At 43.2% G+C, this 12,151-nt stretch overlaps 1 non-coding gene across 1 annotated transcript; it reads left to right on the forward strand.

The window, feature by feature from the left end:
- Positions 1 to 7,838: 7,838 nt before the first annotated feature.
- TRNAN-AUU (transfer RNA asparagine (anticodon AUU)) lies at positions 7,839 to 7,912 on the forward strand. Its single transcript has one exon. It is a non-coding gene; the product is annotated as a tRNA-Asn (tRNA).
- The last annotated feature ends 4,239 nt before the right edge of the window (positions 7,913 to 12,151 follow it).

Below are 12,151 nucleotides of genomic sequence, written 5' to 3' on the forward strand. Positions count from 1 at the left end.
TACATGCATAATTACATATAGTACATGTAAGAATTTGGTAATAAATGATATCTATAGGATATATTCCACTCCTATTGTCTAGGGTTACCATTTTGCTTAGTGAAATGTGAGATCTGGTATTAAAGAGACATGAAGGTATCTAGTGGAAGTAAAGACTTGTAATAAGCCTCAGTATCTGACCATATAGACCCTTAGCAGCTGAGAGACCACTACAGACAAGGAGAAAGAAAACAGAAAGTGAAGAGATAATAACCCTTCTTCAAATAATTTTCTATTTTATAAAGAAGATTGGTTAGGTAGAAAAATCGAATTCGTATAGATTGTAGAGGGAAGAGAAATGAGAGGAGAAAGAAAGAAAGAGAGGGGGTGGGAGATGGAAGGGAAGGGGGGGGTGGACAAGACATGAAGACAGGACAACATACAGCATCGTTCTCTAAAGGGAAAACCATACCATAAGGTTGTCAGGTTGGATATATGTCCTGTGGACTGCGATAAGTAGACATTATTTACCGGCTCAACACATTTCAAGCTTAACATAGTTAATAACATTAATCAATCTGTCTATACAAATACCAAGTGGTGGGTTCGAAAATTTTCTGGATTCTGAGCTGAGTGGCATTATCAAAGCTTTGTATAACAGTTTCCCATTTCCTATAGAATCTAGGGGCCCCTGACTCTATATCCGGTACTAGAGCCTGTCGCTCGTAAAATATGTTGTTTAGCAGAGAGGTTCTCATTTCTGTAATAGATGGAGGTTGTCTGTGTAACCAATGGGTGAGGATTAATTTTTTAGCGATAGTGAGGATAACTGTCAGGGCAGGTATAATCTTCTGTTTGTGTGGTCCCAGGTCCCAATCTGAAAAGCAGTAAAATAGACATGCGGTAGGGAGCTTGGTGATTCGAACTGAAAAGATATCATTAACATGGTTTATCAGTTTGTCCCAGAAAGTTCTTATTTTCCTGCAGTCCCAGAAGTTATGATAGTATGTGGCCTCAGCCATCCCACATTTAAAACATCGACCCGTAGAGGCCAGGGTGAAATAGGAATGCTGTTTCGGGGAGATGTAGGCTCTATTTAAGAATTTGAGGTGCGTTTCCTGCAAAGCTGCGGATTTTAAATATTTAAATGTGGGGGACAGTTTGGACATAAGTACCGACATAGCCGGGAAATCAGGTATGTCCCGCTGCCAGCGCGAGTGGAGAGCACTTTGCAAGGGTGTTTTCCCTGAGTCTATGAGAATAGAATATAAATTACGCAGCCTATATCCTATGGTCAGATTAAAACGCAAGAGAGGGGTAAGAGGGTCAATGGCCGTATCAAGGGCCATTCCAGGTGGTAACGACTGTGCAAAATGACGGGATTGGAGGTACATATAAAATTGGGAGTTGGGTAGACCATATCTATCTGATAATGCAGAGAAAGAGTAGAGCTTACCCCCAGGGTCAAAGATATCTCGAATGCACGAGATGCCCTTCTCTTTCCACGTCAAGTAAGCACGGCCGTCCAAACCAGGAGGAAATTGTGGGTTGCCCCAAAAGGTGGTGTAAGGGGAGTTAGAGGAATTCCTGTGCAATCGTTTATTGATAGATTTCCAGGCTTTATAAGTGTCATGAAAGAGTATGTTGGATTTTATATGGGAAGGAATCAGTGAGGTAGGTGCATGAAGGAGAGCAGCTGGGGAGAAAGGATGGAAAAGGTGTTCCTCTATGTTGGGGAGAGTATATACGGAACCACCAGAAAACCAATCCACCATGTATCGATACATAGCTGCATTTGAAAAAGCAGAGATGTCTGGCATCCCAAAACCACCCTCCGGCCTCGGCAGTCGCAAAATATGGCGGGATACCCTAGATTTCTTTTTTGCCCAGATAAATCTTGTAAACAGGGAGTCAAATCGTTGGATATCTGACTTGGAAAGTTGCAAGGGAAGCATTTGGAGGACATAGGATAATTTGGGGAAAATAAAGCTTTTAATAACCACTACCCTACCAGACAATGATAGAGGTAAATCCATCCATCCGTTCAATAATTTCTCCGCCGAGGAGTATATCTGGTGGAAATTAGCAGAGTATAGGGCGTCCAGATTAGGGGGAATCATGATGCCTAAGTATTTAAGTGGAGAGCGGCAAATTGTGAATTGTGTCAGCGTGGGGGATAGAAGGTTTGTGGAGTGACCAGGGCCTAGAGGGAGGAGGCGTGACTTGTCATAGTTCACGCGAAATCCCGAGAAAGAGCTAAAATTATCTATAATGTGCTTTATAGCAGGGATGGAAAATTGGGGGTTAGAGATAAATAAAAGCATGTCATCGGCAAATAGACTGAGTTTCACTTCAGTCGACCCAACACCAATACCAGTATATTCTAGAGACATGCGCAGTGCAGTGGCTAGGGGTTCTATAGCTATAGCAAATAGAAGAGGTGAAAGGGGGCAACCTTGTCTGGTCCCTCTATGGAGGGGGATGGGAGAGGACATATAATTGTTAGAGAGGATTTGAGAGGAAGAGTCATGATAGAGAAGACGTACTGCATGGATGAAGGCCTCCGGGAATCCAAACCTGTGCATGGTGTCAAAAAGGTGATCCCATGTGACTAGGTCAAAAGCCTTCTCAGCATCAAGGGAGAGAAGGGCATAGGGGTTCTGGTCTCCCGAGGTCTCCAACCACTGCATGACAGTCAGTATCTTACGCACATTCACCGTAGAGTGGCGCCCCCAAATAAACCCTGTCTGGTCTTCCTGGATCAGAGAGGGCAAGAGAAGCTTTACCCGGTCTGCCAAGATCTTGGTATATATCTTGTAATCCGTATTCAATAAGGATATAGGTCTATATGAACTGGGAAGCAGGGGGTTTCTCCCTGGTTTATGGAGGATTTTTAGAATCGCAGCGTTGAAGTATAGTGGAGGAGGTGTTCCGGACAACAGCAAGTTGAATAGTTTACAAAGGGGTTTGACCAATTGAGGGGCCAGTATTTTATAGTATTCATTGGTTAGACCGTCAGGTCCAGGGGTTTTGTTTGGTTTCAAACAGTGAATTGCATGGAGCACCTCCTCCTCAGTAATGAGGTTCAGTAGGGGTTGGGATGAGGTAGAAGATAGAGAGGGAAGCGTAAGGGAAGACCAGAAAGAGTGTTGTTGTTGGTAATCAATAGATGGTTCAGAATATAGTGAGGAATAAAAAGACTGCAGAACCTCAGACACCTGGTCACAATCATGTACCACAGTGCCGTCAGCCCTAGTTAGAGCATGGATAAGTGTTGGGGGATGTTGACCTTTCAGGAGATTTGAAAGCAATCGACTAGATCGATTGCCGAATTTATGAAATCTACATTGAGACATAAATGTTAATTTAGATTCGGTTTGGGTTAAGAGTTTGTCAAAAAGGGATTTCTGTTCATGGTAGAGTTTTCTGGTAATTGGGGTGGGGGACTGCGTGAACGCTTGGTAGGCGTCAGTAAGTTTAGATTGAGCATCAAGGTACAGAGCTTGTGTGTCTTTCTTATGTTTGGAGGTGAAGGAGATGATAGCACCTCTTAGTACTGTCTTAGACGTCTGCCAGAACAGGAGCGGTGATTCCTTCTCTGCAGTTATATTACAATGTGTGAAGTCAGCCCATGATGCCTCCAGCATATTTCTAAATTGAATGGAATTGGTCAGGTGGGATGGGAAGCGCCATTGTCTGACAGGGCCTCTATTGGGGAAGGTGGCGAGAGCCATCCAGCAGACCGCATGATCCGACAAGGACACCGGTTCAATTTCAGAAGTTTGCACCCTGGTAAACATAGAAGCCGAGATGAGCAGATAATCGATTCTCGACAGTGTACCATGAGCAGCCGATAAACAAGTGTATTCACGGTCGACCGGATGACAGGCTCGCCACACGTCCACCAAGTGCAGCTGTGACATTAGATATGGTAAACCATATTTGGGAGTATAACGGCTAGATCTGGATTTGGTGTTCCTATCAAGAGCATTGGATACAGTAGAGTTAAAGTCACCTGCGAGTATCACCTGTTTATGAGAGTGTGGGTGCAGTTTAGCGGCAATGGACAGAAAAAAGGGTTGGGGATCGATATTGGGGGCGTATACATTACACAGTAGAAAGCGTGAGTCATCTAGAGTGGCGTCTACAATGAGGTATCTGCCTTCAGTATCAGATTGGGAGGAGTGAAGGTCTACTTGGACGGAGCGTCTAATCAAAATGAGTACCCCACGGGCCTTGGCAGTAAATGGGGCGGACGCCAGCACTCTCCAGCCCAGGCAATTGAGCTTGTCAATCTCAGGGGGAAGGAGATGAGACTCCTGGAGGAATGCAACATCTACATGTAGTTTAGATAAGTAAAGTAAGATTTTCTTCCTCTTTATGGGGGAGTGGAAGCCACCTACATTATATGTGCAAATTTTTAAACTGGTCATCATTCTGCTGAAGAAAGGTATGGTTCATGGCAATAAATAAAACCGATAATATCATATCTACAAAATACATTGCTATCATGGACACAGAAAACCAACAGGACAAGACACAGAGAGGAGAGAACAATGGGTAGAAAAAGTGGGGGAAAGTAAAGCAAAGGATCCAGAAAAGAATGGATCAAAGGATTAGCATCAAAAGTGCACTTCAGGTACAAAGATAATCTAAATTGACCTATAGTTCGCCAATTGGAGAACCAGATAAGAACTCCAGGCTTGCCCCAGCCCTGGTACTGAGAAATAATAAGCATAGCTTATATATGGCATAAACAAAACATAACTTAGAATAATATGTGGAAAACTTTAGGTGGAAGGCGCCTTAAAAGAAGGATCCCATTCAGAATGGGATTAATGATGAAATGGCACCCGCCATAGCATTTACGCCGGTAAGAGAGGCGTCTCCTCCCACCAATAATTTCAAGAACTTCTAGCGATTAACAGCTATAACATAAACAGATATATCAAAGTAATAGAGTAATCGCCAGTAAAGGAGGAGATAACCACGCTAAGGAATTTTATAGCCGTGGTTAGCAGTCAGGAGTCGAGTCCGTTGAGGGCTGGCGCAGTGAGGAACGGCCGTTCTCCTCTTCCAGTAGATATGCTTCCGCATCAGCCACGGTGGAGAAGTCTGTAAATGAAGATCCTTTGAACAGGCGTAATCGTGCTGGGTATATAAGAGCGAATTTTCTATTTGCTTTTGCTAGGCGGGAACAAAGTGGGGTGAATTCACGTCGTGCCCTGGCCACCTCTGCCGAATAATCTTGGAAGATAAAAATCTTCACATCGTTCCATTGTAAATTCCGCTTACGGCGAGACGCAGACCAGATGGTGTCTTTGTGGATGTAATTTAGACAACGGAAAATAACAGCTCGGGGTCGGGAATCCTGCGTAGGCCTTGCAGGACCAATGCGATGGGCCCTCTCCACAATCATACCCGTGCAGGAATCTTGGATATCAAGCAGATCTGGCAGCGTGTCTTGTATGAAGGAAAGGAGTGCTGGCCCTTTAAGGGCTTCGGGTAGCCCAACAACCCTCAGATTATTTCGACGTGATCTATTCTCGAGATCGTCGACCTTATTAAGAAGCTGGTAATGGGATTTCTGAAGAAAGGCGCACTGTTCCTTTAAATCGGCAACGTCATGAAATGTCTCCCCAAGGCGCTGTTCATTAGCCTGCACCCGTTTGGAAAGCTGTTTAAACTGTGATTTGATGTCATGCACTGCCTGTGTGACTTTGGCAGCATGAGATTCCATAATAGGATTAATGGAGTCCTGAATTGCCTTTACCATGTCAGAGTATGTAATTGGGCCCTCAGCCTGCTCTGTAGTCTTATTAGACTTCTGTGTAGAGGGGGCAGCATGTACAGGGAGAGCTGTGTTCACAGAGGAGTCAGAGGAGGAATGTAACTCACGATCTGTGTGTATTTGCTGCTGCTGCGGATGTGTCTGCTGTCCGGCGGCCATCTTGGATTCCCCTTTCGTTTTTGCAGGACGTTGTTTGAGGGGCTTAGCCGCTTCTGGGGCGGCCAGGAAGCGCTCCATCAGGTGCCAGAGGTGTTCCCACAGGCAGGTGAGCGGTTCTGGAGCGGGCTGTAACGCTATGTGCAGCGTACGGGCTAGCGCGGGCTGGGGCGGCACACGGAGCTCACACTGCTGCTGCTGCACGCATCGGCGCCGTACCCGGAAGTCTGGAAAGATGATTTTAATATATCACTTGTACATTTTGTATTGCTCTTCTGGTGACAATGTAGTTTGTTTTTGTCAATTACCATTTTATTAATAGGGTAAAGAAAATTAAGTGGATTTTTTAAAGAAAACTATACTGTCAATATACTATTAAAACAAATTTAAATGGTAAAAGTTATTGTACTTTAAGTAAAAATAAAAGAGCCAAAATATCAATCCCAGTTTTGGATTACTTTAATTAACAAAAAAAAATGCATATAGCAGAGGATAGTTTCAATCTGCCTACCGCTGGGTTATGGGCCCAGCATGCTTCCATTGCTGTACTCTGCTGCACATGTAAGTGCAAGAGATCCTGAAGCACTCACTCATCATGGGAAAGTACCAATGTGTTTCTTCGTTGGTTGATAGAAGAAACATCTTACAAAAACTCTCCAGATTATTGACTTTTTAAAGTTTTTCTAGGAAACGTTTTAGATGAATGCTTATTAGCCTTTGTCAGTATAGACTTTTGCAAAGTGTCTCTGTGGCGCAATCGGTTAGTGTGAACGGCTATAAACCAAAAGGTTGGTGGTTCAATCCCACCCAGGGACGTAATTGACCTTGTTATCAGATTTTGGTGATCTTTAAGTAGACAAGTCAAAATTTCAAACCCCCTCTTATGGTGTTTGGTACCTGGCCTTCTCTGATGTAATCAGAGTTAGATTTGATTCAGTGATTTTATAAAAACAGCTAGGAAGCACAATTTAGCAGTGGGTTGCAGAGAAAAAGAAATATGCTGGTAAAAAAATCCAATTGAGTGATTAAACAGCTCTTAGTTTTCTAGCTTTATTTTTATGCTAACAAATTTGTTCTCTGAAAAGTGTCCACAAAGCCAAGTCTCTGATTAACACCTTTGTAGGGATGGTTTTTCACCTATTACTAAATTAAATTTGCTTCATTGGAAAGGCAGCAAGATGCATCCTCATTTCAATGTCTACTGAAATAATACGGGTTGACACCAGGAAACATTAACGCCACTGCATCCTTGCTGCTTTCTCATGTGGAAGTCTGTTTAATGTGAAAACAAGGTGATATCTAATTAGCACACAGGTAAGGAATTAAGAAAATCTTTATTTAAGGGTGAAGATGTTGCTAACAAAATCGTTGCCCCAATGCATCATTGAAATTCAAGCTGGAAAGATGATTTTAATATATCACTTGTACATTTTGTATTGCTCTTCTGGTGACAATGTAGTTTGTTTTTGTCAATTACCATTTTAATAATAGGGTAAAAAAAATTAAGTGGATTTTTGAAAGAAAACAATACTGTCAATATACTATTAAAACAAATTAAAATGGTAAAAGTTATTGTACTTTAAGTAAAAATAAAAGAACCAAAATATCAATCCCAGTTTTGGATTACTTTAATTAACAAAAAAAAATGCATATAGCAGAGGATAGTTTCAATCTGCCTACCTCTGGGTTATGGGCCCAGCATGCTTCCATTGCAGTACTCTGCTGCACATGTACGTGCAATAGATCATGAAGCACTCACTCATCATGGGAAAGTACCAATGTGTTTCTTCATTGGTTGATGGAAGAAACATCTTACAAAAACTCTCCAGATTATTGACTTTTTAAAGTTTTTCTAGGAAACGTTCTAGATAAATGCTTATTAGCCTTTGTCAGTATGTACTTTTTGCAAAGTGTCTCTGTGGCGCAATCGGTTAGTGTGTTTGGCTATTAACCAAAAGGTTGGTGGTTCAATCCCACCCAGGGACGTAATTGACCTTGTGATCAGATTTTGGTGATCTTTAAGTAGACAAGTCAAAATTTCAAACCCCCTGTTATGGTGTAGGGTACCTGGCCTTCTCTGATGTAATCAGAGTTAGATTTGATTCAGTGATTTTATAAAAACAGCTAGGAAGCACAATTTAGCAGTGGGTTGCAGAGAAAAAGAAATATGCTGGCAAAAAAATCCAATTGAGTGATTAAACAGCTCTTCATTTTCTGGCTTTACTTTTATGCTAACAAAGTTGTTCTCTGAAAAGTGTCCACAAAGCCAAGTCTCTGATTAACACCTTTGTAGGGATGGTTTTTCACCTATTACTAAATAAAACTTGCTTCATTGGAAAGGCAGCAAGAAACACTAGACTAATTGGAGGTGCGCCCTAAAGCAAATTACAATGTTAGGATTAGGGGGTTCGGAAAGACCTCTAGTGTATACTGTCACGATCCGGGTATCTGGACGCCATAACTTACCTTTCAGATGCCTCCTAAGGCTGGCTCAGCGCTCCAGGACCGGATCCCATCTGTTATTCTGATGTCCCCATTCCTGCCTCCTCTCCTGTCACTCTGAGACGCTGTCACAGCGGCGCCATGTTACATCTTGAATGGCATCTCCCGCGGCCTCCGCCGCCGTCCCTGAGTTTCTGCATGCAGGATGTCAGAGTGGCGCTTATGTCAGCCGCGGCCTCCGCTGTTGCCCGCGTGGTTCAAATGTGCACTCATCAGTCTGGCGTCTCCTGTTTACTGTTGCCGGCGCCGCCATTGCTGTTAAAGTTCCCACATGGATTATCAAACCAATCTTCCCTCCAAGTGTCTGCATGGGCGCAGCCATGTTGGATTCTGTCACCTGTTCATTTCCACCAATCCGCTGTTTCCATTGTAATCTGCATAATTGCCTAGCCAATCCCTTCCTTGCTGCAGGTATAAGTATTCTGTGCCTGAGCAAGGAAGGCGTCAGTGATTTGGTTGTCAAACCTAGTTCCAGTTTGTCTCTCTCCCGTGGTTGTTTTCCAGGTTCCAGTTACCATCTCCAAACCTCCACTAAAGAGACCCGCTCTAGTCTACCACCTGCGGTGCAGCCTGACTCTCCAGTCCTCTGGGACTCATCTGTTTCCAGTTACAGATTTACCTGCTTCCAGCCTAGCTTCCAGCAGAGATCAGCTCTTCTTAAAGTGCCGGTATCATTTCCGCAGATTACCCCTCACCACCGGCACTATTATTTCACCGCTCTCAAACTCCATATATCAATCATATTTCATCGCTCTCAAGCTTCATTTATTATTTGGCTGGTTCCATCCAGCAATCCACTCCGTGCTTACATCAGTCTGGTTTCAGCCAGTACCCACAGCAGCCATTTTATCCACAGCAGCCCAGCTTTTCCTGGAACACCAGCTAGTATGATCCTGGGCTATCTCCATTGCTACAGTCGGGCCTGGTAAGGACTTTCCAACTAGAAGATAATAAGAACTGTCTCATACTACCAGAGCCCTGTGGTCCTTGTCCTCCTGTAGCACCCAGGAACTGTATTATTTCTCTGCTGATTTTATGTTTCTCTTTTATTACTGCTGTGATGCATGGAGTTTGTCAAAATAAACATCATTGACTTTTATCCTGGTTGTCGTGGGCACGCCTTCGGGCAATTCTTCTACATTTAACTTACATGTCCAGGGGTCTGATACAACCTCCCAGGTTCCACTACACCTCAGCCCCTACAACTGAGGCTGCCTCCAGTCAGCTCAGGCCCTCAGTTGTGACATATACACTGTATATACATTTTAAGATAGGAAGGTACAAATTACATATTCACATTGCATCTATGGGCTGGATTCAAATGTCCCTTTCCTCCCTCAATCGTGCCCGTCAGCAGCTATTCTATTCTATATAAGGAGCCACGAGTCGCCGCCATTTTCACTTGTGCATTGGAGATGATAGGGAGAGGACGTGCAGCGTTTTCTCAGTTTCTGTGTTCAGTGTGCTGCAAATATCTGTGCTCAGTGTGCTTGCAAATATCTGTGCTCAGTGTGCTGAAAATATCTACGTTCTCTGCCTGAAAAATGCTCCATATCTGTGCTGCATTGTATTATATAGTATGAGGACAGGGCAAAATTTTGCTGACCACCAGTATATAATATATAGCAGTACGGTACAGTAGGCCACTGCTCTACCTACCTCTGTGTCGTCAAGTATACTATCCATCCATACCTGTGGTGTATTTTAGTAGTTGTGCGCAGTGTATATAGTAGGAGGACAGGGCAGAATTTTGCTGACCACCAGTATATAATATATAGCAATACGGTACAGTAGGCCACTGCTCTACCTACCTCTGTGTCGTCAAGTATACTATCCATCCATACCTGTGGTGTATTTTAGTAGTTGTGCGCACTATATATAGTAGGAGGACAGTGCAAAATTTTGCTGACCACCAGACTTCTACTTAAGTCCAATGGTGTAGGATGTGCAAAGCTGTTTGGCTGTGCATTTATTGATCTAAGCATGCATTTTTATCAAAGCGTGATAAAATTGACACATAACGCAGCGTTCAATCAGCGTTAATTTATCTTCAGCTGATATCGATTGTGAATTGACGTTTCTTCTCTTCTTGTCACCTACAGGTAATTACAATTGACTACAACCACCAATCTATTCTGCTGCACTATATCTATATATGCAAAGCTAATTCTGCTGGGTAATGCAAATTGAAACATTATTGCATAGTATGTGATTTTGAAGTACTTTTTTAAAGTTTTGAATGATATAGACCCAGTTTAATTTTTGTGGAATGCCTGGTTGTAGCTTTTAAGGTAATTTATTGCCTGGCATTTGAGGGGGTGGGGTGTGGTTACAGATTTAAATTATTGGTTTCACTTGTAATAGTCTTCTACTTAAGTCCAATGGTGTAGGCTGTGCAAAGCCATTTGGCTGTGCATTTATTGATCTAAGCGTGCATTTTTATAAAAGCGTGATAAAATTGACACATAACAGCAGTGTTCAATTAGCGTTCAATCGAAGTGAAAAAGAAGGAAAACAGAAGCACACCAATCTAACAAAACAAAGAAAACTGAAGAACTAATAACAAATGTGAGTCACTTACTCCTCAGATCACTCACCTCCTGATTGTTGCATCTGATTACATAGCACAGAACTACCTTACTTGGACATTTCATAAACCATCCATTTCACCTACAAATGCCTGTATCTGTATTATTGTAATTTTGTTTTTTAAGCACAGCTGCACCAATGCAATTTTACCTGCAAACACTTAAAACATCTAACATAATTACCATTGCTTCTTAAACCTCTCACAATCCTTTCATTTCTTACACTCCAAATACATTTCTGCACCCACTTTATCTACGCTTTTGACTCATTTCATACTAAATTGAGCCTACACTGCTTTTCTCACCTGCATTTCTACAATTCTTCATCTCGGATTCCCTTACAGTCTCCTCTCCTACTTCCACTTTCCCTCAACCTATTTACCTTCTTAACACTATGTGAATGCTTTCTTATACTCCCCACATCACTCAGTGTCTACCTAATAATGTATCTTTATCCTTCCCCCCCCCAGTCTCCTCCACCTCCTCCTCTGTCTCCCCTCCATCCCTCTGTTTCCTTCCCCCACCTTTCCTGTTACCCCACTTTCATTCACCTCTGCCCCATGGTCCTGCTACCCCACAACTCAGCCCTGCTCCCTCTCTCCCTTCCCTGTCACCTCCCCACACCCCCATCCACATCACACTGACCTCCCTCCCTGCCCATCTCCTGCAGTTTCCCCTCCTATCTCAGGCACCCGTACCATCACTACTCTCTCATCATCCCTGCCCTCAAAGTTAATCCCACCTCATCGCTACAGCAACCCTGAAAATCTAATTCACATCTCTCCCACAAACTCATACCCCCTATCCTGTGCCCTCTGGAATGCCAGATCCGTTTGTAACAAACTGGTCCCCACTCATGACCTTTTCATTTCCAACTCCCTACACCTACTAGCCATTACTGAAACTTGGATTACGCCCTCTGACACTACTTCTGCTGCTGCTCTCTCTGCTGGGGGCCTTACATTCACACACACCCCCCGACCTGGGGGTCGCCATGGGGGTGGTGTTGGGGTCCTTTTACCTTCTAGTTACTCCTACCAACTCATACCACCAGAACCATCCCTTATATTATCTACATTTGAGGTCCACTCCATATGTCTCTTCCAACCAGTCCATCTTAGAGTAGCTGTCATTT

Source organism: Pseudophryne corroboree, chromosome 8 (assembly GCF_028390025.1).
Source record: "Pseudophryne corroboree isolate aPseCor3 chromosome 8, aPseCor3.hap2, whole genome shotgun sequence".
NCBI classification, from domain to species: Eukaryota; Metazoa; Chordata; class Amphibia; order Anura; family Myobatrachidae; genus Pseudophryne; species Pseudophryne corroboree.